At 46.8% G+C, this 23,335-nt stretch overlaps 1 long non-coding RNA gene across 1 annotated transcript; it reads right to left on the minus strand.

Annotated features, from left to right (window-relative positions):
• Positions 1-732: 732 nt before the first annotated feature.
• Positions 733-16,688, minus strand: LOC115647629. The gene is made up of 3 exons (XR_003999376.1): positions 16,600-16,688; positions 11,692-11,696; positions 733-743 (listed from the first exon to the last, which is right to left on the minus strand). It is a non-coding gene; the product is annotated as an uncharacterized LOC115647629 (long non-coding RNA).
• Positions 16,689-23,335: the final 6,647 nt, after the last annotated feature.

Below are 23,335 nucleotides of genomic sequence, written 5' to 3' on the forward strand. Positions count from 1 at the left end.
AAAAGATTGTCATACATCATAAAGGCTCCCCTTTGTTATGAGTGCTCTGTGGTTGGTTCTAATTAGAACAGTGAATTACTTAAGAAAACAGGAGGAATTAGGTGGTTCCCAGCCATGTAATTATCTATCCACTGTATGAGCCTCAGGAAACCCCCATTGGTAGGAATTTTCCAAACCTGTCCTTCGAATGTCCAGTTTTACATTTAAACTTTCAAAATATTACTGATAATCTCCAACTCCTACAAAGAAAAAAATCTTGAGAACTAATAAAATCACACTCCTGCTGTCTGATAATTACAATTGTGCTTAGGATTCTACAGAGCAACATCTTGGCCATCTCATTCAGAAGATTTCAAACAGCACCTTGTATGTTAATGGCACCTTTCATTTGAATTTCCTTTCATTTCCTCTCAAATTGCTTTACAAACACTGGTTGAGGCTCCCAATACATCTGTGAGTTAGGTAAGATTTATGTCCTTTTTACAGATAGTGAAGCTATAGCACAGAGAAGTTCATGTGATTTGCTCAAGGCCAGGTATGGAGTAGGTGGCAGAGGGACTTCAGTATTTCCATACCTACATTATCAGATACCTGGGGGTAAGTAAGAATTGATAGCCTGTGTTTTTCAAGCCTGAGAGCTCACCTGAGCTTTTGTAGCCTATAGCAAAGTAATCATAAATATTGCACGTTGAGTATCACAATGAAATAAAATCAATTCCATTCCACCCACTGCTATATAACAGCTGGTGGTTCTTCATAAAGAAATACGCAATCTGCATTCCTACTTTTTCAGTGTGAAATTGACATATCCCTTTTTGCATTTTTCTAACTTCCAAATGAGCTCTATTATAAATAATATTGCTTGATAGGAACAGCACAAGTCCTCTAACCTTTACTATCCTGCCAAACAACTGCTTAGGATGATTGTTTCTATTTTTAAGACCACCTACAACATTAGCTGCCATCCCTCTTGCCATCTACATTTGAGATTTGAAAAATCTTTTGCTGAAGAAAAGGACAATGCTCTCATCCAAGCTTGATGAGAGTACTTAGAAGCAGAAGCTGCCGCATAGTAATACATCACTGTCTGACAACACTCTAACCCCATTGTTTTCACTCTAATGTTGAATCAGTTTTCCTTTTAAAATGATCTCCTTTGGGTGCTGAAAAGAGTCTATCAGTATAATGCTGATTGGTTCGACTTTATCTACATAAGAAAATGTAACACATGGGTCATCTATCAGCACTGCCATTATTATGTCATGTGCTACAAAGCTTAGGAAGTTACCAGTTCCCTAAATCCTTTGTATTGCAAGCTGCTCTTGGAATCTCAGAGACTATCTTTACTATACATATGGTTGTGAATTTGTTAAAAGTGAATGGCCTCTACTAGAGGGTGAATCTCAAAAGGTTTGGTTCAGATGAGTACAGAAAAAAAAAATTATCAGAACCCCTTTAGTATGTAAATCAGGTTAGAAATATCATGAGACTAGGTGGTCTTGTGAGATTTGCAGTATTGTCCTGGTTTTGGCCAGGCTGAAAATAGTGGCAGAACTTTTTCTTAAAGTATTTCAGCCAATTCATTACTGCTTCTTATCAAAACCAAGAAGTGTAGAGGTATGTGAAAATTCAAAATGCAAAGCAAGGAAAGGAAAGGTTTGAAAATAGATAACACACTGGGGCCTACTTCACAAACCAAGAAAAAGCCTCATATCTCTGAGAAGGTGAGAACCATATGTTTGTGTATATTCTTTATATTCTCAGTTAAACCAGAAGCGGGGGAAATAAATACATAAACCCTCCCAGTTCTGTTACAGCTTTCATTATTTCAGATCTTTCTCTTCATAATGCAAAGTAAACTAATTATCTAATTAAGTTAACAGGTGTCAGTCATTCAAACATAAAGAGCTACTAGATAGGCCAGAACTGGGGAATTCTTTTCTTTAAGTGTCTGTGGCCATGTCTACATCTAAAATTTTGCAGCGCTGGTTGTTACAGCTGTATTAGTACAGCTGTATAGGGCCAGCGCTGCAGAGTGGCCACACTTACAGCAACCAGCGCTGCAAGTGGTGTTAGATGTGGCCACACTGCAGCGCTGTTGGGCGGCTTCAAGGGGGGTTCCGGGACGAGAGAGCAAACCGGGAAAGGAAACCAGCTTCGCCGCGGTTTGCTCTCTCGGTCCCGGAGCCACCCAGCAAACCGCAGGGAAGGAGACCTGCTTGCTCGGGGTTCCGGGACCAAGAGAGCAAACCGGGAACGCCGCGGTTTGCTCTCTCGGTCCCGGAGCCAGCCAGCAAACCGCAGGGAAGTAGAGACCTGCTTGCTCGGGGTTCCGGGACCGAGAGAGCAAACCGGGAACGCCGCGGTTTGCTCTCTCGGTCCCGGAGCCACCCAGCAAACCGCAGGGAAGGAGACCTGCTTGCTCGGGGTTCCGGGACCGAGAGAGCAAACCGGGAACGCCGCGGTTTGCTCTCTCGGTCCCGGAGCCACCCAGCAAACCGCAGGGAAGGAGACCTGCTTGCTCGGGGTTCCGGGACCGAGAGAGCAAACCGCGGCGAAGCTGGTTTCCTTTCCCGGTTTGCTCTCTCGGTCCCGGAACCCCGAGCAAGCAGGTCTCCTTCCCTGCGGTTTGCTGGGTGGCTCCGGGACCGAGAGAGCAAACCGCGGCGTTCCCGGTTTGCTCTCTCGGTCCCGGAACCCCGAGCAAGCAGGTCTCCTTCCCTGCGGTTTGCTGGCTGGCTCCGGGACCGAGAGAGCAAACCGGGAAAGGAAACCAGCTTGATTACCAGAGGCTTCCTCCTTCCACGGAGGTCAAGAAAAGCGCTGGTAACTGTCTACATTGGATTACCAGCACTGGATCACCAGCGCTGGATCCTCTACACCCGAGACAAAACGGGAGTACGGCCAGCGCTGCAAACAGGGAGTTGCAGCGCTGGTGGTGCCCTGCAGATGTGTACACCTTCAAAGTTGCAGCGCTGTAACTCCCTCACCAGCGCTGCAACTTTCTGATGTAGACAAGCCCTGTGCTTAGTTTTAAACATAATGGCATTAAAACAACTGATTGAGGTCTTTAAAGACATCAGGGCTCAGATCAGTACTTGAGGCAATCACTTGAGGCAATTAGGCTTTTGCCTCACATTTCCTGAAGAATCCTCTCTGTGTGGCTTCTTATGTCTTGAAGGGTTACACTAAGAAGATGTCTACAGTTTAGAGAGATACTGACAAGCTGTTTCTTAGTGGTGGGAGAGACCAACGGGCCTAGCTGTAAAATTTGGGTATGATTAGCATTTATAAGAGGTCAGCTTGTCAATTACCTTCTATAAAAATATTACGGTATTCTACAGTAATGATCAAAAAGTATTGCAGGGATTTTTATAAGCTTTGAGCCATTAGTGTCAAATACTTTGGCGCTTTTAAAAGCAGTGATGAAATGTGTCTTTCTTATGAGGCCTTGGGATGAAATACTTATTCCTGTCTCAGTGCAGGGGGAGAGACTAAATGACCTCTTGAGGTCCCTTCCAGCCCTACATTTCTATGATTGTCTCTCCATAATCTATTTCATAATTCTCACCTTCTGTCATACTTTTTTCTACAAATATATCTGTGTGGCTGTTCATGAGAATATTCCCAGTTCCATAAGTTCTTAAAGTCTGACAATCCTATGACTCAACTTTAAACAGTAGTTCATCATAACTGACAAAAATAAGATCCGAGCCACATCAGTACAAATCAAGCCTTTTTTTTGGAGGAAAAACATGCAAACATTTTAACAAATATTGAGGCTGATATTTATACTTTTCTTTCAGAATCAAAATATTTGAGTTTTTGGTGGTTTTTTGGTGAAAAATATCTTTTTTTTTTAATGGAAAGCAGGTACTTTTTGTAGTTTTGATTGAAAATTTTCAACCAGCCCTAGCCATAACAGCCAATAGGAGAGAGAAAAATGCTGGTCATCTGTTCAGTAGATATTTCTACACTGCTAGGTATATAAGAGGTGGGTCCGCCCAGTAGTGTTTGTCAGAATATCCAAATTGATGGATTTATATTAGGGCTGTCGATTAATTGCAGTTAATTCATGCGCTTAACTCAAAATAATAAATCATGATTAAAAAATTATTTCTGATTCATTGCACTTTTAATTGCATTGTTAAACAATAGACTACCAATTGAAATTTGTTAAATATTTGATAGTTTTCTACATTTTCAAATATATTGATTTCAGTTACAACACAGAATACAAAGTGTACAGTTTATATTATTTTTATTACAATTATTTGCACTGTAAGAATTATAAACAAAAGAAATAGTATTTTTCAGTTCACCTAGTACAAGTACTGTAGTGCAATCTCATTATTGTGAAAGTGCAATTTACAATCAGTTTTTGTTGTTGTTACATAACTGCACTGAAAAACAAAATAATGTAAAACTTCAGAGCCTACAAGGCCACTCAGTCCTACTTCTTGTTCAGCCAGTTGCTAAGACATTGTTTACATTTACGGGAGATAATGCTGCCCATTTCTTAATTACAATGTCATCAGAAAGTGAGAACAGGTGTTTACATGGGACTTTTGTAGCTGACATTGCAAGGTATTTATGTACCACTTATGTTAAAGATTCATATGTCCCTTCATGCTTTGGCCACAATTCCAGAAGACATGCTTCCATGCTGATGCCACTCTTTAAAAAAATTACTGTGAATTAAATTTGTGACTGAACTCCTTGAGGGAGAATTGTATGTCCCCTCCTCTGTTTTACCCACATTCTGCCATATATTTCATGTTATAGCAGTCTCGAATGATGACCCAGCACATGTTCATTTTAAGAACACTTTCACTGCAGATTTGACAAAATGCAAAGAAGGTACCAATGTGAGATTTCTAAAGATAGCCACAGCACTTGACCCAAGGTTTAAGAATCTGAAGTGCCTTCCAAAATCTGAGAGGGACGAGGTGTGGAGCATGCCTTCAGAAGTCTTAAAAGGACAACACTCCAATGTGGAAACTACAGAACCCGAACCACCAGAAAAGAAAATCAACTTTCTGCTGGTGGCATCTGACTCAGATAATGAAAATGAACTGCTGTGGATTATGATCTAGCAGAACCCATCATCAGCATGGACACATCCTCTGGAATGTTGGCTGAAGCATGAAGGGACATATGAATCTTTACAAGCCAGATGCACTAAATATCTTGAGGTGCTGGCTACAACAAAGCCATGTGAACGCCAGTTCTCACTTTCAGGTGACATTGTGAACAAGCATTATCTCCTGCAAATGTAAACAAGCTTGTTTGTCTGAGTGATTGGCTGAACAAGAAATAGGACTGAGTGGATTTGTAGGTGCTAAAGTTTTACATTGTTTTATTTTTTAATGCATTTATTTTTTGTACATAATTTTACATTTGTAAGTTCAACTTTCATGATAAAGAGATTGCACTACAGTACTTAGGTGAATTGAAAAATGCTATTGTTTTTTTACAGTGCAATATTTATAATAAAAAATATAAAGTGAGCACTGTACACTTTGTATTCTGTATTGTAATTGAAATCAATTAAACTGTAGAAAACATCCACAAATATTTAAATAAATGGTATTCTATTCTTAACAGTGATTAGTCATGTGACTTAGCACGATTAATTCTTTTAATCGTTTGACAGCACTAATTTATACACAAATATTGTGTATTCTGCCATGATTTTCTATCTTCTATGGTATAAGTTGAACATTTGTTTGAGAAGTGAATGTGGTGATAGTCACACTCAGGCAACATTAAAGGGAAGAAAACTGTCACCATAATGGGAACAGAAGCAGGAGATATGTAATGTCTTGGGTACTAAGGTTAGAGCAGGGGAACTGCCCTGAAGAATGTGCTTCAAGTAAGCTGTCTGGGATCAGTGTCATGGCTGGGAAGAACTGGTCCACCAGAGAAGTGCTAGGCCCAGTAACAGCAGCATATTGCAAGTTACATTTAATTCTCCTGCTCTGAAGCACCTTGAAGACTTGCACAATAAATAGAACTGAACACAGCTTCAGCACTGTTTGATTTTTCTTTGCAAATTATTTGTGTTCAGTCAAGGAGCAATAATAGTGCAGTAATTAGGAAAACGTGTATGGAAATAAACAGAGCTAATAATTTTTCTAATTTAAATCTACAGTGATAAATATTACCTTTAGATTAGAGACTGCATAATCAAATTGAATGGAAATTGAGCTGCTCTCCCACCTAAAGTTTTAATTCCCAAATGCACCAAAAAATGGCGTATGCCCTGACTGTGTGCAGGTGTCATTTGTATTAACAAAGGCATGTCAGCATGCAAATTGATTATGTGCTGGGATATAGGTAAGGCAATGGGGAGTGGAAAGCACAGCTGAACAGAAGATGAGTAAAGAGAAAGCAGGTGGTGTTTGATGTTGACATCCACAAACAACTTAAAATCTACTAGCCAAAGAACTGCTTTAACAAACAAGCCATTATGTTTTTTAAGGAAGACTGGACTATGCAGCAGCCAATATTATTATTATTTGTTATTTTATTAATTAGGAATTGAGTATTTTCCATTGTTTTCTCAAACAGAATTATGAATCTAGTGGGTCCTAATTTAAAGTTAATGGAACAATCTAAAAATAAACAATAAACAATTTTGGGTAAAATTCCACCATAATATTCATAATATTTATCTTAAAGTGACCAGCAACAGTAGGTGAAATACAACAACAATAGTATCTGAACATCCTCTCACATGTATAATTCTGCTCCAATGTGCATTTTCTGCTCTTGATGGGAAACTGTAACCATTTTTTCTTAGACAATAAGTTTGAAATTTCAATATGCAAGAAACATCTCTCTGCTGGAGTGAAGAGAGAGTAGTTTTGGGCAGGGGCACCTATTTTGTTATGTTTGAGAGCATGTGAATGAGTGCAACCTGGGCTCGACCCTCTCCGGGGGGAGCAGGGGAGCCACACCGGCTCACTACACCCCGGTGGGTCCGGGGAAATAGTCCGGCGGTCCTTGTGGCAATTGCCTGCTCCGCGGGGCAAGGGGGTCAGGCCTGGGGCAGGGCTGAGCAACAATACCCGTTAGGCCCTGTCCCTCGGTCAGGGCAGGGCAACAAACACGGAGTCAGTAGGCTTAGGCCCTTGGGCAGGGCTGAACAACAGTAGCAGTTAAGGACCTGGCCCTAGGACAGGGTGGGGCAACAAGCACTGTGTCAACAGCTCAGGCCCTTGGGCAGGGCTGAGCAACAATAGCGGTTCTAATAGGCTTTGGCCTCCCTAGGCCAGGGAGAGGGGGAGTCTGCCTACCTGGGTCCTGACATCAGCCTCTGCAGGGTCCAGGAGTATGGGCTTGTCGCTGCCAGGGCTGGTTGGTAGGTCCGGCAACTCCTCCGGATAGTTGGCCCAGGGTAACTCCAGCGGTTCTTCTGGGTAGCGGGCACGAGGGAGCTCTGGCAGGTCCTCCGGGTAGCGGGCGTGAGGGAGCTCTGGCAGGTCCTCCAGGTAGTGGGGTCGGGGAGGCTCAGGCCAGCCTGGGCGGCTGCCCTGGGTCACAGGGGGTTCCCCGTCTCAAGTTCCCTGAGGGACGTCTGCTCGCTCCAGCTGCTGGGGCCTGACTGAGCGCTGAGGGCCGGCTTTTATAGTTCTAGGTCGCCGCCTGACCCTTTGAGGGGTGGGCTCGGAGCTCCGTAGCTCCGCCCACTCTGGGCTCCAGCTGGGCTCTTCCTCCTCTGGCCAGGAGGGGCGCCACACCAGATCACTACACACCCACCCCTCAAGTCTGGCTCCCGCTTGTCGGGGCCAGGCTCTTCCATCCCTCCAAGACGGGACATGAAGTTTGCGTTTGCATGTTCCTTACCAGCCTGATGCTGGATGGTGAACGTATAGGACTGTAAGGTCAGATACCATCACAAGAGACAGGCGTTATTATTTTTCATATTCATCAACCATCGGAGGGGGGCATGGTCCGTGACTAGCATGAACGGGGCCCCAATGAGGTAGTAACGTAGGGCGTCACAGGCCCACTATATAGCCAATGCTTCTTTCTCAATCACCATGTAGTTCTTATCTCAGGGAAATAATTTACGACTGAGATAGGACTGGATGTTCCTCTCCATCCACTTCTTGAGACAGGACGGCCCCCAGCCTCACCTCTGAGGCATCCGTCTGGAGGCTGAACCTCCAGTGGAAATCCAGGCTGTATAGGACCGGCTCCTGGCATAGGCACGTCTGGAGTGTCCAGAAGGCATTTTCACATTCTGGGGACCACTGTATCTGTCGGGGGCTGTTCTTGGTCAACAGTCCGGTTCAGGGTGCTGCGATGGAAGCAAACTGGGGAATGAACCGCTGATAGTACCCTACAAGCCCCAGGAACTGCCGGACATGGCGTTTTGTGGTAAGCGTCGGGCAGGCCTCCAGGGCTTGCACTTTTCCAACGAGGGGCTTCACTCGTCCTCCCCTGATAGTGTACCCTAGATATGTGGTCTCCTGCCATCCGATGCGGCATTTTTTGGGGTTGGCCATCAATCCCGCCTGTCGCAGGGACCGCAGGACCACTGCTACCCGTTCCAGGTGGTCTTCCCAATTGCAGCTATAGACCACAACATCGTCCAGATAAGCCGCTGTATAGTCTCGAAGGGGCAGCAATAGGCGATCCATTAGCTGCTGGAACGTTGCTGCAGCTCCATGGTGGCGGAAAGGCATCCGTGTAAATTGATAGAGTCCCGTCGGAGTGGCGAACGCCGTCTTTTCCTTAGAGGGATCATCAAGTGGGATTTGCCAATAGTCTTTACTGAAGTCGAGGGTGGTGATAAACTGGGCCTCCCCAAGGCGGCCCAGCAGCTCGTCCACACAGGGCATAGGGTAGGCGTCGAACCGTAAGATGGCGTTCACCCTCCAGAAATCTATACAAAACCGGCGGGTGCCATCGGGCTTGGGTACCAAGACCACCAGGCTACACACTCACTGTGGGATGGCTCGATGACTCTCAAGGCCAGCATGGCCTGCACCTCTTCCTCCATCTCTTGGCGCATTCGATATGGCAGTGGCCCGGTCATTTCCCGGATTACCTTCCCCGGCTCGGTCTGGATAGAGTGATAGACCAAGGTCGTGTATCCGGGTAGGGCTGTGAAGGTTTCCTGGAACGCCTACAGGAGACATTTGGCCTGCTTGCGCTGCTCTTCCGTTAGGGTGTCACTGAGCAGGGGAGCTGCGAGGTCCTCTGTCTGGGGCGTGCGGGGACCCAGCTCCAGCTCTGGCGGGTAAGGGTTAATCAGCAGCCCCTCCCAGTCTCGCCACGGCTTCAACAGATTACGTCGTATCGCTGGGTCTTCTTACGTTGGTTGGGTTGGTGGATCTCATAAGTGACGGGTCCAACCTTCCGAGCTACCTCGTAGGGCCCCTGCCAATGGGCCAGCAGCTTCGACTCGCTCGAGGGCAGGAGGAGCAGAACCCGGTCTCTGGGTTCAAAGTCACGCACCTGTGCCGCCTGGTTATAAGTCTGTTCCTGCCGGGCAAAATATTCTTGTAGTTGGAGGACATACCTCAGGAGCCCCTGGGTAGGAGAGGGGGACTGCTTCCAAGTTCCCCGCATTAAGTCCAATAGGCCCTGTCATAAACAGATAGTTAAGGGTTAATAGAACAGGAGTACTTCATGTCTCTTTTGACTGTAAAGGGTTAACAAGATCAGTGAGCCTGGCTGTCACCTGACCAGAGGACCAATCAGGGGACAGGATACTTTCAAATCTTGAGGGAGGGAAGTTTTTGTGTGTGCTGTTAGAATTTGGTTGTTGTTCTCTCTGGGTTCTGAGAGTGACCAGACGTGCAACCAGGTTTCTCTCCAATCTCTCTGATACAGTCTCTTATGTCCAGAATAGTGAGTACTAGGTAGATAAGGCGAGTTAGGCTTATGTCTGTTTTCTTTATTTGCAAATGTGTATTTGGCTGGAAGGAGTTCAAATTTGTATTTTGCTGAAAGGATTTTAAGTTGTACTTGTATACTTAGGCTGGGAGGGTATTCCCAGTGTCTATAGCTGAAGGACCCTGTAACATATTCCATCTTAAATTTACAAAGATAATTTTTACTTTTTTTCTTTAATTAAAAGCTTTTCTTGTTTAAGAACCTGATTTTTTTTATTCTGGTGAGACCCCAGGGGAGTGGGTCTGGATTCACCAGGGAATTGGGGGAGAGAGAGGTTAATTTTCTCGCTGTTTTAGGATTACTTTCTCTCTTAGGGAGAGTCAGGGAGGGGGAGAGAGAAGGAGGGGAAAGGTGGATTTTCCTCTCTGTTTTAAGATTCAAGGAGTTTCAATCACAGTGATCTTCCAGGGTAACCCAGGGAGGGGAAGCCTGGGAGAGGCAACGGTGAGGGAAAGGGTTTACTTTCCTTGTGTTAAGATCCAGAGGGTCTGGGTCTTGAGGGTCCCCGGGCAAGGTTTTGGGGGGACCAGAGTGTACCAGGCACTGGAATTCCTGGTTGGTGGCAGCGCTACAAGTACTAAGCTGGTAATTGAGCTTAGAGGAATTCATGCTGGTACCCCATCTTTTGGATGCTAAGGTTCAGAGTGGGGAATTATACCATGACAGGCTCCATGGACGCCATCCATACAACAGCTCAAATGGGGAAAACTTGGTTGAAGACTGGGGCACCTCCCGGATGGCTAGCAGCAGGGGAGGGAGCAACTGGTCCCACTGTCGTAGCTCCTCTGAGGGGAACTTCCGCAACATCTCCTTGAGGGTCTGGTTGAACCATTCCACCAGACCGTCTGTTTGTGGGTGGTAGATAGAGGTGCGTAATTGTTTTATCCGCAGGAGCTTGCAGACCTGTTGTAGCAGCCTGGAGGTAAAATTGGTGCCTTGATCAGTTAGAATTTCTCAGGGCAGGCCCACCCGAGCAAAGATCTTCACCAGTTACCCGGCGATGGTCCGGGTGGTGGTGCTCCACAAGGGGATGGCCTCGGGGAAACGGGTGGCATAGTCAGCAATGACCAGGACATACTGGAACGAGGCAGCGCTTTTCGGGAGCGGGCCCACCAGGTCCATGGCCACTCATTCAAAAGGTGTCTCGATTATAGGCATGGGGACCAGGGTTGCCTTGGGAACGTGCTGAGGAGTGGCTAACTGGCACTCTGGGCAGGAGCTACAATAATTCCTCACCTCCTGGTGAATACCGGGCCAGAAGAACCGCGTCAAGATCCGGGTGAGTGTCTTCTCCTAGCCCAGATGCCCAGCAGCCAGGATGTCATGTGCCAACTTCATCACCGCTCGCCGGTGACACTGTGGTACCAGCAGCTGTGTTTGAGGTTCCTTCGTGCGGGAGTCATGGTCGATCCGGTAAAGACGGTCCCGGCGTAGTTCGAAGTGGGCCCACTGGGTTGCGTGCTGGGGGTCGATGATGTTCCCATCGACTGCTGCAAGTTGTTTATAGGCCCGGCTTAGCGTAGGGTCCGTTCTCTGGTCCTGGCAAAAATCAGTATGGAGGAGGGGGTTGACCCCGGGGTCCAGCGGGGGATTGTCGATCCCTTCCGCCCTTGGTTCCAGTCGCGGGATTCTGCACCTCTCTTCTGGTAGGGCCTCCTGATGCTCTTCCTCCATCGCCGGGGTCGACCAGAGGACCTTCTCGAAGGTGGGCCAGTCCCGCCCCAGGATCACCGGGTACGCCAGTCGAGGGGCCAAGCCAACGATGAATCATTGGGTTACGCCAGCTACTGTCAGCTGGACCCAAGCACTAAGGTAAGGCCGGACATCCCCATGGATGCACTGCAGGTGAATTGGGCCTAGGAGGGGATCTGCCTGGGGTCCCAGAGTCTTGCGGATAAATGTCTGGCTGCAGCCAGAGTAGATCAACGCCTGGGTGGCATGGTCCCCGACAACTACTGGAACCGTGAGCTTGGGGACCTGGGGTAGCCGAGCCCGGGTGTCCCCTGCACAGACCTGCCCGAAGCTGCAGTCCATTTCCGGGCAGTCCCGCTGCAAGTGTCTGGACTTCCCACAGCAGAAACAGGGTCTGAGTTCTGGACGACCGTCCCAGGAGAGGGCTCCCCTCAAACTCCTAGGGGGACTCTGGTGGACCCTCACGGCCTCCAGCACAGAGGCCACCGGTCTGGCCCAGGGGGCAGGATCCGGCCGTCTGAACTGGGACCCCGGGAGGGCATCCTGCCCGTGGCCAAGGCTTCGTGGCCCGGTCGGGGCGTCTCCCTTCCGGTCCAAGTTCGAGCGGTCGGGCCCGGGGTTTTGGGGTTGGAAGGTGGGCCCCACAGGCGTTTTGGCTGCGAGAAAGTCTTCCATCAGCGAGACGGCCGTGGCCTATGTTGTCAGCCGATGGCAGAGCACCCAGGCCCATCCTCTGGTCGGTAGGGTGTGCACAAACTGCTCAAGGAAGACTTGTTCCGTGACCTCCTCTGCTGTCCTCATTTCCGGCTGTAGCCATCCTTCAGGGCTTGGGCCACCATCCGAGGTCAGGCGCCCGAGGGATATGTTTGGCTCCAGAACCGCTGTCAAAGTCTCAGGGCTGACATCCAGGGCGTCCAAAATCGCGGCCTTTACTCAGCCGTAGTCCCTGGCTTCTTCTGTTGCCAGCCCCTGGTACGCCGTCTGGGCAGTCCCAGTAAGGTACGGGGCCAGAACGGTGGCCCATTGGTCCCAGGCCCACCCAGCGATGAGGGCCACCTGTTCGAATGTGACCAGGAACGCTTCGGGGTTATCGTCAGGGCCCATCTTTGTTAGTCATACTGGGACTGCAGTGCATGGAGTCCCAGCGCCATCCCCTGCCGGCAGTTCTACAGGGTGTAGCAGTGCGGTCACCAGCTGCTGCAGCTGGGCTCCGAGCTGCTGGACAAGCTGCTGCTGCTGCTGCTCGAGTTGGGCGGCATCCCGCTGTTGCTGCTGTTGGAGCTGGGCGGCTGCCTGCTGCTGCTGCTGCTGTAGCTGGGCAGTCTGCTGCTGGTCCTGGTTCTCCGCCTACAGCTGAAGCAGGCGCTCCATCTCCATGGTTCATTAGGGTAGGTCTACCCCTCCGGTCCCTTCTCACAGGGGTCAAGGGTCCAGACGTCCCCACTTCTGGTACCACGTGTGAACGAGTGAGGCCGAGGCTCGACCCTCTCCGGGGGGAGAAGTGGAGCCACACTGGCTCACTACATCCTGGTGGGTCCGGGGAAATAGTCTGGCGGTCCTCGCGGCAATTGCCTGCTCCGCAGGGCAAGGGGGCTCAGGCCCAGGGCAGGGCTGAGCAACAATACCCATTAGGCCCTGGCTCTCAGTCAGGGCGGGGCAACAAACACTGAGTCAGTTGGCTCAGGCCCTTGGGCAGGGCTGAGCAACAAGAGCAGTTAAGGCCCTGTCCCTCGGTCAGGGCGGGGCAACAAACACGGAGTCAGTAGGCTCAGGCCCTTGGGCAGGGCTGAGCAACACTAGCAGTTAAGGGCCTGGCCCTAGATCAGGGCGGGGCAACAAACACTGAGTCAGTAGGCTCAGGCCCTTGGGCAGGGCTGAGCAACACTAGCAATTAAGGGCCTGGCCCTAGATCAGGGCGGGGCAACAAACACTGAGTCAGCAGCTCAGGCCCTTGGGCAGGGCTGAGGAACAACAGTGGTTCTAATAGGCTTTTGCCTCCCTAGGCCAGGGAGAGAGGGAGTCTGCCACCCAAGAGTTGGGTGGCAGGGGGGATGCAGGCCCTCCCACTCCACTGCGTCCCAGCCCGGGGCCCTAGCAGCAGCTAAGAATCTGCTGGTTAGTCAGTGGGGATCCTGGCCGCAACACACTGACATAGGCTCCGGTAAGGCTGCAGCCAGACTGGGGTTGGCTACCCCCGGGCTACTTCCATACTCCCCTCAGGGCCTACCTGGGTCCTGACGTCGGCCTCTGCAGGGTCCAGGAGCATGTGCTCATCGCTGCTGGGGCTGGGTGTTTGTTAGGTCCAGCAACTCCTCCAGATAGTTGGCCCGGGGTAGCTCTGGCGGTTCCTCCGGGTAGTAAGCACGGGGAAGCTCCAGCAGGTCCTCCGGGTAGCAGGTGCGGGGAAGCTCCGGCAGGTCCTCCGGGTAGCGGGCGCAAGGGAGCTCTGGCAGCTCTTCCAGGTAGCGGGGTCGGGAAGGCTCCGGCAGCTTTTCTGGGTATCGGGCTTTTCTGGGTTTCTCTGCTAGATTGAAGAGCCACAGGGGGTTCCCAGTCTCGAGCTCCCTGAGGGATGTCTGCTCGCTCCGGCTGCTGTGGCCTGACTGAGTGCTGAGGGCCAGCTTTTATAGTTCTAGGTCGCCGCCTGACCCTTTGAGGGGTGGGCTCGGAACTCTGTAGCTCCGCCCACTCTGGCCTCTGGCTGGGCTCTTCCTCGTCTGACCAGGTGGGGCGCCACATCGTATCACTACAGTGCACAATGGGACCCTAATCCCTGACTAGGACCTATAAAGGTTGCATTAGGGAAATCACAACAGATATACATTAAACTCTTTGTTCTTGAAGGTAGTATGCAGAATTGATTTAATAAAAAGATTACTCACCATCCACTTAGTAAGACAAAAACAATACATTTTGTTTATTGAATTTTGCAGTAAGAAATACAGTAAACCCAATGATTCGTTATAGTATTTTTCTTTATGATGCCCACTCCTTGCTAGATCTTATCTATAGAGCTAGAATTCTATAGGCCCATTCCCCTTTCAACAGAAGTCAGCACAGCATTGCTAGTATTAAGGATTATTACCCCCTGAATCAAACACTGAATTTGCAGACCAGCTGGCAGAGGAAGGGCCTCAAACCTGAAAAAAATTAGTGATTTCATAAGTTATATTATTTTAAAGATTGCCTGCATAGTTTGTATATTTTTACCTTCCTTTCCAATCTATGGAAAGGCAGATTTAAGGTTATAATAAATCCTCACAGGCCCCAGGGAAAAGGCAGCACAGACCTGTATTATGTTACTCTTGGGTAATTCATATGACAACAAACATAACAGTATTTTGCAGTCAAAATGGAACTGTGAGTGGTTTATAATACAAGTGAGTTTAATGGATTGTATGTAATACAATGGAACATTATGGAACATTTCAGCCATGGAAACACCACATTTGACAAACATAAATATAAATAACCCCAACCTGTATTAATCTCTTCCTCTGTCCTATACCTATACCTATGTATGGGATGTCCTCTCTGTGCTAATTCAAATTCCTTTTGCAACACATTGACTCTTCAAAGCTTTTCAGTGATAATGCTGAATTGATAATCCAGATAACAGGGTTATAAAAAGGAAGAGAAAACCACATCATAATGAAACTATACCCTCAAGATGTGCAGAATTTTGTGTCATAATCCTCACAGGGCCATATGTAGTCTAACGGACTGGAGCATGAGACCTGCGTTCTATTCTTGAGTCTGCCACTGACTTGCTGTGTGACCTAACTTCCTTGAGACCCAGTTTGGCCTTCTGTAAAATGGGGGTAGTAAGGTTCATGTATCTTTGTGGCACTTTCTAAGATCTATGCCGTTATTATAAAATGTAGTACTAACCACAGATGCCCCACCAAACCATAAGATTTAAATAATCATAATACCTTCTTTCATGGAGCATTTCCCATCCCTCGATTTCAAAGTGCTTTTCAAAGAGAGGTAAAAATCATTATCCTCATTTTACAGAAGAGAAAACAGAGACACAGCGAGGTGAAGTGACTTGTCCCAAATCATACAGTGAGTTAGGGCTTTGGATGAGAACTTCTCTATAGGATAGGAAAGTATTTAGCTAATAAGTCTAGGGTCTAGAATCCATGTTATGATTTTATTTTATATATAACCATTTGTTTCCAATACTTCTACTTGCTGTCACTTGAATCTCTATGCTTTGTTAAATACAATTTTACTTGTTTTCAATATGAATATATCTAAGTGCTGTGTGTTAAGCGGAGAAGTGATCAGAGGTGTGACTGGTAAGCTGAGTAGTGCTTCTTTGGAAGCATTGAACCTGTGAGTGTCCAGTGGACCAGGGCTGGAGACTCCAGAGGGATGCTCAGAGGGTTCAAGGGTTGGAGTGTTACAATCACTAACCTGCAGAGCAACAGCAGAACCTACATAGGCCTGGTGAGGAGTGTTTGTATTGCCCATGACCAGTGGAGTTGGGAAGCTGACCCCTGGCAGGCACAAACAAGGCTTTCTCACATTTTATGTGCGATAGCTTGTTCCTTTTTAACTTGTCTCCAGTTCACAGAGGGCAGCAGGTGATCAAAATCACATCAGTAACAAAGGTGTATTTCTAGAGAACAGATTAGAACATCATTTACATACATACAGGAGTTCTTCTTAATGTTGCTATTACGCAGTCTTGCAAATTAATGAATCCCAACAGCTGTACCACACTCACAAGTTATAGTTATCTCTATTGTATACAAATGCAGAGAAATCTTAAGCTGATTGACTGTGTGAGTTCTTCATTTTCAAACAATCTAATTTTTAACCAAAGCTAGATCATAAATAGGCATGGCATCATGCAAGGAATATTTTCCATACAAAATCAAAATAAAAAGGAAGAGATTCTGCCATCCTTACCCACATTCATAGACTCCAAGGCTGGAAGGGACCATTGTGGTCATCTAGTCTGACCTCTGCTATTACACAGATTACAGAACTTCCCAAAAATATGTCCTGGAGCAGATCTTTTAGAATAACAGCCAATCTTGATTTAAACATTGTCAGTGATGGAGATTCCATCATCACCCCTGGGAAATTGTTCCAGTGGTTAATTACCCTCACTGTTAAAAATGTATATCTTAATCTCCAGACAGAATTTGTCTAGCTTCAATTTCCAGCAGTCGGATCATGTTATATGTTTCTCTGCTAGGTTGAAGAGCCATTATTAAATGTGTTCCCCATGTAGGTACATGCAGACTGTAATCAAGTCACCCGTTAACCTTCTCTTTGTTATGCTCAATAGACTGAGTTCCTTGAGTCTATCACAATAAGGTATAATCCTTTAATCATTCTTGTGGGTCTTCTCTGAACCCTCTCCAGTTTATCAACATCCTCCTGGAATTGTGGACACCAGAAGGGGACACAGTTTTCCAGAAGTGCTTGTACCAGTGCCAGATACAGAGATAAAATAACCTCCCTACTCCTACTTGAGATTCCTTTGTTTACACACCCAAGGATTACCTTCACCCTTTCTGCCACAACGTCACATTGGGAGTCCATCTTCTGCAGATTATTCCCCAAATGCCCCAGATCTGTGTCACTGCTGCTCAGGATAGAGTTCCCCATACTGGAAGTATGGTGGTGTGATGGGAGTGTAGGAGGAGGAAAAGGTTTGAGGAAGTTCTATGTGCTAAGGTAGGCTTTCCCCTTTGGCCCTGCCAATCACACATGGTAGGGAGGAGGCAGGGGCGGCTCTAGATATTTTGCCTCCCCAAGTACGGCAGGCAGGCTGCCTTCGGCGGCTTGCCTGCAGGAGGTCCCTGGTCCCACGGATTTGGCGGCACGCCTATGGGAGGTCCGCCGAAGCCTCGGGACCAGCAGACCCTCTGCAGGCAAGCTACCAATGGCAGCCTGCCTGCCGCCCTCGCAGCAACAGGCAGAGTGTCCCCCGTGGCTTGCTGCCCCAAGCACGCGCTTGGCGTGCTGGTGCCTGGAGCCGCCCCTGGGAGGAGGGCTTTAAAAGCAGGAAGCTACAGTATGCAAGGAGGGAAGTCCTGAGAAGGGAGCAGCTAGAGTGGCTCCTGCAACAGCAGCGGGAACCCTCGTACCAGAAACCCCCCAGCTCTGTGAGGAGTCCAGCCAACCCCAGGGGCAAGCCCCATAGGGAGGGACTGATTCAGCCTTAAGGACTACAACAAAGCTGCTACCCAGGCACCCCTGAAGTAAGGTGATGCCTTGTGCTTTTTTATTTTTATTTTTGGGCCCCAGGAGTGTCTTGGTTAGTGGACCTGAACTTTTGCTTTTCCTCCACCAAGAAACAAAGTAAGCAGGCCCACAAAAGCAGGGCCACCACCAGGAGTCAGAGGCTATAGCCTATAATAGGCCAACCCCATGATGGAAACTGGACATGGCAAGAGGCCCCAGCTCAGTTAGGGAGGCACACAGGGAGACTTTTTACATATGCCTTACATTCTTTGTTTATAGATATACATATACATTTAGGCATGGTAAAACACAGAATGTCTGCCTGTGCCCAGCTTACCAAGTGATCCAGATCTGAATCAGTGATCTGTCCTCTTCATTATTTGTTACTGAGAAGTTCCTCTGAAATCAGTGAGTAGACCTGATGAAATAGGTATGAGTAATGGAAGCAGAATATTGCCCAGTATGGTAAGAGGGCGATTTATTCTTTAAGTTACAGACATGCAATGCAATAAAAGTAGAACAGTCAAACAATACACACAGATAAGTCAACATTCAACTGTATCTGAATTCACTTTAATTAGTGTATTTTAATATATTGATTATTCATTTTATATTTGTATCTTTTACATTATAGTACAACATTGCAATAGATCCTTCCAAGTAATTATCTATTAATTGTGGCATTTGTTTTTTTTAGAGTGTAGATTTTCCATCCTTTTTACTCGTGTAGTTAAACACCCACAGTGGTGACATGATTTCATTATTATGACTCAGGAACGTGGCCTAGAAGACAAAGTAAGAGAGAGAAATGGCTGGGGGCTGGCAGGAAGAGAGGGGGAGAAGGAGAGGCAGAGGCAATAAAACAAAGAAAGTTCATACTTCTGTGTCCCTACCATGTTATTCTTTTACCCTCTCCCTTACTCAATGATCTAGGACTTGCCATTCCCTTTGGATATATATTTATACATTTATCAAACATGCACCTATTGCATAAGATTCCAGGTGGCTTTTCAACAGTTAAAGCATATATTAATACCAGAAGTTCATAACAAACTGCCAGCAACTGGCAGGAAGCAGACAATCTCTGTATTAATTACAACTAACAAAACCATAAATTGAAAGAACTGTATTACACAATCCTTTAGACATGAGGCACCTTTTATCCAAATACGTATTCAGGCAAAAGTCTGGATAAATAGGCACATCTTGCACCATGCCTTGCAGGTCAACTAACTTGGGTTCTGGTAGAGCAACAAGGGGAATGAATTCCAGAGCTGTTGATGCAGATACTCTCTGCTTTGGCTGAGAAGTGCACAGTACAATTCAGAGAATGGGAGAAAAGGTAGTTTTCAGACACTTTTGTGCCTCTCTTTATCCTGGATCATCTATTCATTGGCTGACATTAGAGCAGCCCAAAGGCTTTATTATGGTGGTTCAACCCATGCGGTGGATTTAATCACTGTTAGCTGAAATGATGCTGAAGGTGATAGATCCTTATCTACGCTTAAAGTACACCAGGTTTAGCATTGCTTCATCTAATGTGATTGCTGCCAACAGTGTTTTGACATGATTAATTTTTGTAGTGTAGACAGCAAGGCTTAAAGGAGTAAGTGAGGGCTGTGATCTTGGTTTAGTTTCAGGGTAATTTGAGGCTCCATTGCTCCTAGAATTTCAGTTGAAACTGGTGGCCTGTAATTCATTTTTTCTGCCCATGCTTGGTTTAGACACTGGCTGTGTCTTTTTTCTCTCAGATGTGGACCTGTATATTTCCTATGAATTTCTATTTCGGATGTTGGGGTGTAAAATTATTAACTAGAAATAGGGCTCACACTGGACAGTTGATGTCTTTCATTCATTTGCATTCATCGTAATTTTGTTAGGCTGTGTTTAAAAGAGAATATTTTATTTTTTCCTCCTCCCTTCTAAGAGAAAGGGTAAAGAAAAGTTTATAGGTCCCAAAAACACAGCACCTACAGATAACGAACATACCTGGTGCGGTCCCCTTATTTCTTCATCATTATCGTGTACCTTTAACCATTGTTGCTTTGGAAGCATTTTGTACTGCAGACAAACTTTTCTCAGTTGACTCTAGCCCTTCTTCACCTAAGAAATTATTAGTTTTAAACCTAACAGCAATTTTGATATTAAATTCTCAAGTTGAACTGTTTGACTCCAAACTGGATGCTGTGGTGCCTAAAATAGTGTCTTTGGAAGATGTTATTATGTTACAAGGTAAAACTAATGAACTTCAAATTATATTTGAAAGTTCTAAAACGCTGGAATAATCCCCTGTTGGAAATCGGAGGTTTCTGAAAACTACATTAAATATTCTACTCTTAGAATAACAGGTCTACCAGAAAATATAGATGGCTTTTGTTTTTATTTAAAGCTCCTGTTCCTTCTGGGAAACAGTATTGGGGTAAGACTTTAGAGAGACATCATTGCAGATGCTTTGTCTCTAGACCTTTTTTCACTTTTTCTAATTCATCTTTGATCCAAAGGTATAATCAATTTATGACAATAACTGATAAGCAGCACGTAATGTGAAAACTGTGGAATTACCATATGTGGTGAGGCGGCTGCCCCATCCCCATGTAAGAGGGGGCTAGAGTAGGCCAGAGAGGCTGCACAGGCCAGCAGCCAATCAGGAAAGGGTTTACTGAGAGCCAATCAGGGCCAAGATTGGAGACAGCCAATCAGGGCTCAGTTTGGCCATAGATAAAGGCTACCGGGAAGAGCAGCAGGCAGTCTGTCCCAGATCTTCATGGGAAAAGGTTTGTCTCCAGAGCAGGAGACCAGCACCTGGGACAGCACAGCACAGCACGGGACAGCACAGCACAGCACTGGGGGGAGTAGAAGGGCACTCAGGCTGCTACCTGCCAGGTAGCAGGCCCTGAGGGAAGGGCTGAGCTGGTGCAAAGGGGCTGAAGGGGAAGTAGCTCAGGGACAGTTTGACAAGGGGAGAGAAGGAGGGCAGGGAGTCTGCTACTAAAAGGGTCCCTGGATTGGGACCCAGAGTAGTGGGTGGTCCTGGGCCCCCGCCCTTGTACTGCACCTGGCCATGCAGTAGGGTGGCTGAAACAAACTGCAACCGGCCCTTGAGACAAGGGGCTATACTTTGGAGGTTGTGGTTGGCCACTGGGGCCAGTGCAAGGATTGTTACAAATTTCCACCACCCCCCCGGAAGGGGGTGAAGGTGGACTAGGGGGCACTGCTAGAGGGCAGTGGCCTGAAGAGGATGCCACCAAGCGGGGAGCAACATGGGTCCAGACATCAGCGAGGAACAGATGACGGATGGGACACCACCGGCAGAGGGCGTGCCCCATGAACTGAGATAATTTCTGGAGGTAACCAGTGGGAGGTGCTGCAGTGGTGAGTCTCAACCCCGTCACACCACAGTAGCCTGTCATATTCAGGAAAGGAAGCACAGTATCTTTCTGGGTGTTGCATAAACAGAAGTAAAGCCATTGTTAGCAAAGGGTCTGGTTCTGACACCCACATTCATAACAAACAATACTATTTCTTAAGTAGATTTTTTTTTCATTGCTTTGTTTATGAATCATGAGAAATACAGGAGGCACTGCAGCATTTGGCTGTTGCATTGTGATGCTTGAATGTTCATTCAAGGTTAAAGCTGCATTGGAAGGAAGTATCAGATGATGAAATGCTGTATTATGCAACAAAACGCCTTACTGTACAGCATCCAGGTTCAAATAAATATAACTAGTAAAGACCTGATTCTGCAACCACTTTAAGCACAGGACTTCCACTGAAATCAGTTTCACCAGTTTGCAAAGTCCTATGTGTAAAGTGGCTTTGAAGACACTTTTGCTAGCCTGCTACTGTATCTCAAATGTAGTGGTAGGTGGAGCCCACCCTTGGATTGGGCACAGCCATTGCTTAATTAATTATGGAATCAGGTCTTGGGCACCCGGACTAAGAGTCCACAGAAAGTGGAAGCATTTGCTCTTCCAGCCTGTTGTTCCTTCCCTATGCATGCTCATTCTGACACTTGAGCATTCTGTGGAATAGTTAGGTGGCCTGGGATATGCTGATAGGTAAATTGAATAAGATTCTGATGCTATTACATACAGTATGCAAAACAAGGTGTTGGTCATACAAGTAGTTGCTTGTGTGTACAGCCAATATTTGCACACACACTTTGCATACACAGCTGCATATTTTGCATGCACTATTACCGCTACACCTTACTGGTATAATTTGAAATAGAGGGTGCTCAGAACCTTCCAAGACCAAGTCCAAAATAGACTGGTACAAAAAGACATAGTGCACTGGTTAATCAGAGTAGAAAAATTAAAGTTAGCTTTTAGGGCAGCTGAGTGTTAAATAACATTAGTCTGTTTAGCCCTGTGCCCCTCATTCCCAAATGTAGAGATTCCCTATGAATCCAACACCCAGATTCTGCCTCCATGTCCCAAAGATTTTGTGTTGATGTGACGCGGCCCTGAAGTGACAAAGCTGACATCTTTCATGGGCTGACTGGGTATTTCTGCACTCCAGCTAGAAGTGCAGAGTCTGTCTACCCGCACTGAGAATCACTCCTCCCAGCTACAGTATAGACACCGTCATTATTTTGGCTGTCCCTCTGTTGGCCGTAGGCTATGACTGAGGAGAATTTACAGAAAACTGAAAAAGCATGTAGAAAGTCTGCCCCTTCAATGGCAAGAAAAATGGCACTTCTGAATTACTGTGAAGTAGGCTCAAACACATACTGTTATGATATTGTGTGTTAGCTGTACTTTCGGGTAATACAATGAGTAATGTAGAAGTAAACTTGTCAAGGGAAGGATACACAGTTAGTTGGACTTGCCTATTTAAGGCTAAATGGCAGTACTACAAACTCCTGAATTTTTGGAACATTCTCCCTATTTTACACTTAGGTTGCTAATAGAGCTCGATCAATTTGTTAGGCCAGCTCCTTAGTGTTTGCATCTGTTCCTCTTGTCAGATGGGCAAGTTACACCTCCTAAATAGGAAATTACAGCTTGATCCTGGACCTACTGAAATCAATGCTAATCCCCCCTGTTAGCTTAAGTGGATGCAGAATTAGGCACACAAGCCCAGATCCACGAAGGAAGATAGGCTTCTAAGTCCCAGGTTTGGTTCCACAGCTATTCACAAAATTCCTGCTGAACCCCTCGGCACCTAAATATTCCAAGTAAAAATTCTCTAGGCCTATGTTTCTGCCTTTGGGCATGCACGCTGGTGTCTCCCTCTAGGCATCTGGGAGTTTATCTCCCCATGTAGAACCCCAGAAGAATTCACAAACCAGGAAAGAGGCATTTGGCTGCTTAAGTCATGCAGGGCCTGATCTGGTAGGTGCGCTCAAAGGCCACCTCACAGATCGGGTCCCATTCAGAAGCCTGCTGGAGGAGGAGCTGATGCCCACCTTAACTTTTAGCCCAGGAATTAGAGAACTTGCTGGGATGAGGGAGACCCAGGCTCAATCCCCTGCTCTCTGCCAGAGGGGGAAGAAAGATCTGAACAGGGGTCTCCCACCTCT

This window comes from Gopherus evgoodei, chromosome 3, assembly GCF_007399415.2.
Source record: "Gopherus evgoodei ecotype Sinaloan lineage chromosome 3, rGopEvg1_v1.p, whole genome shotgun sequence".
In the NCBI taxonomy this organism is placed as follows: Eukaryota; Metazoa; Chordata; order Testudines; family Testudinidae; genus Gopherus; species Gopherus evgoodei.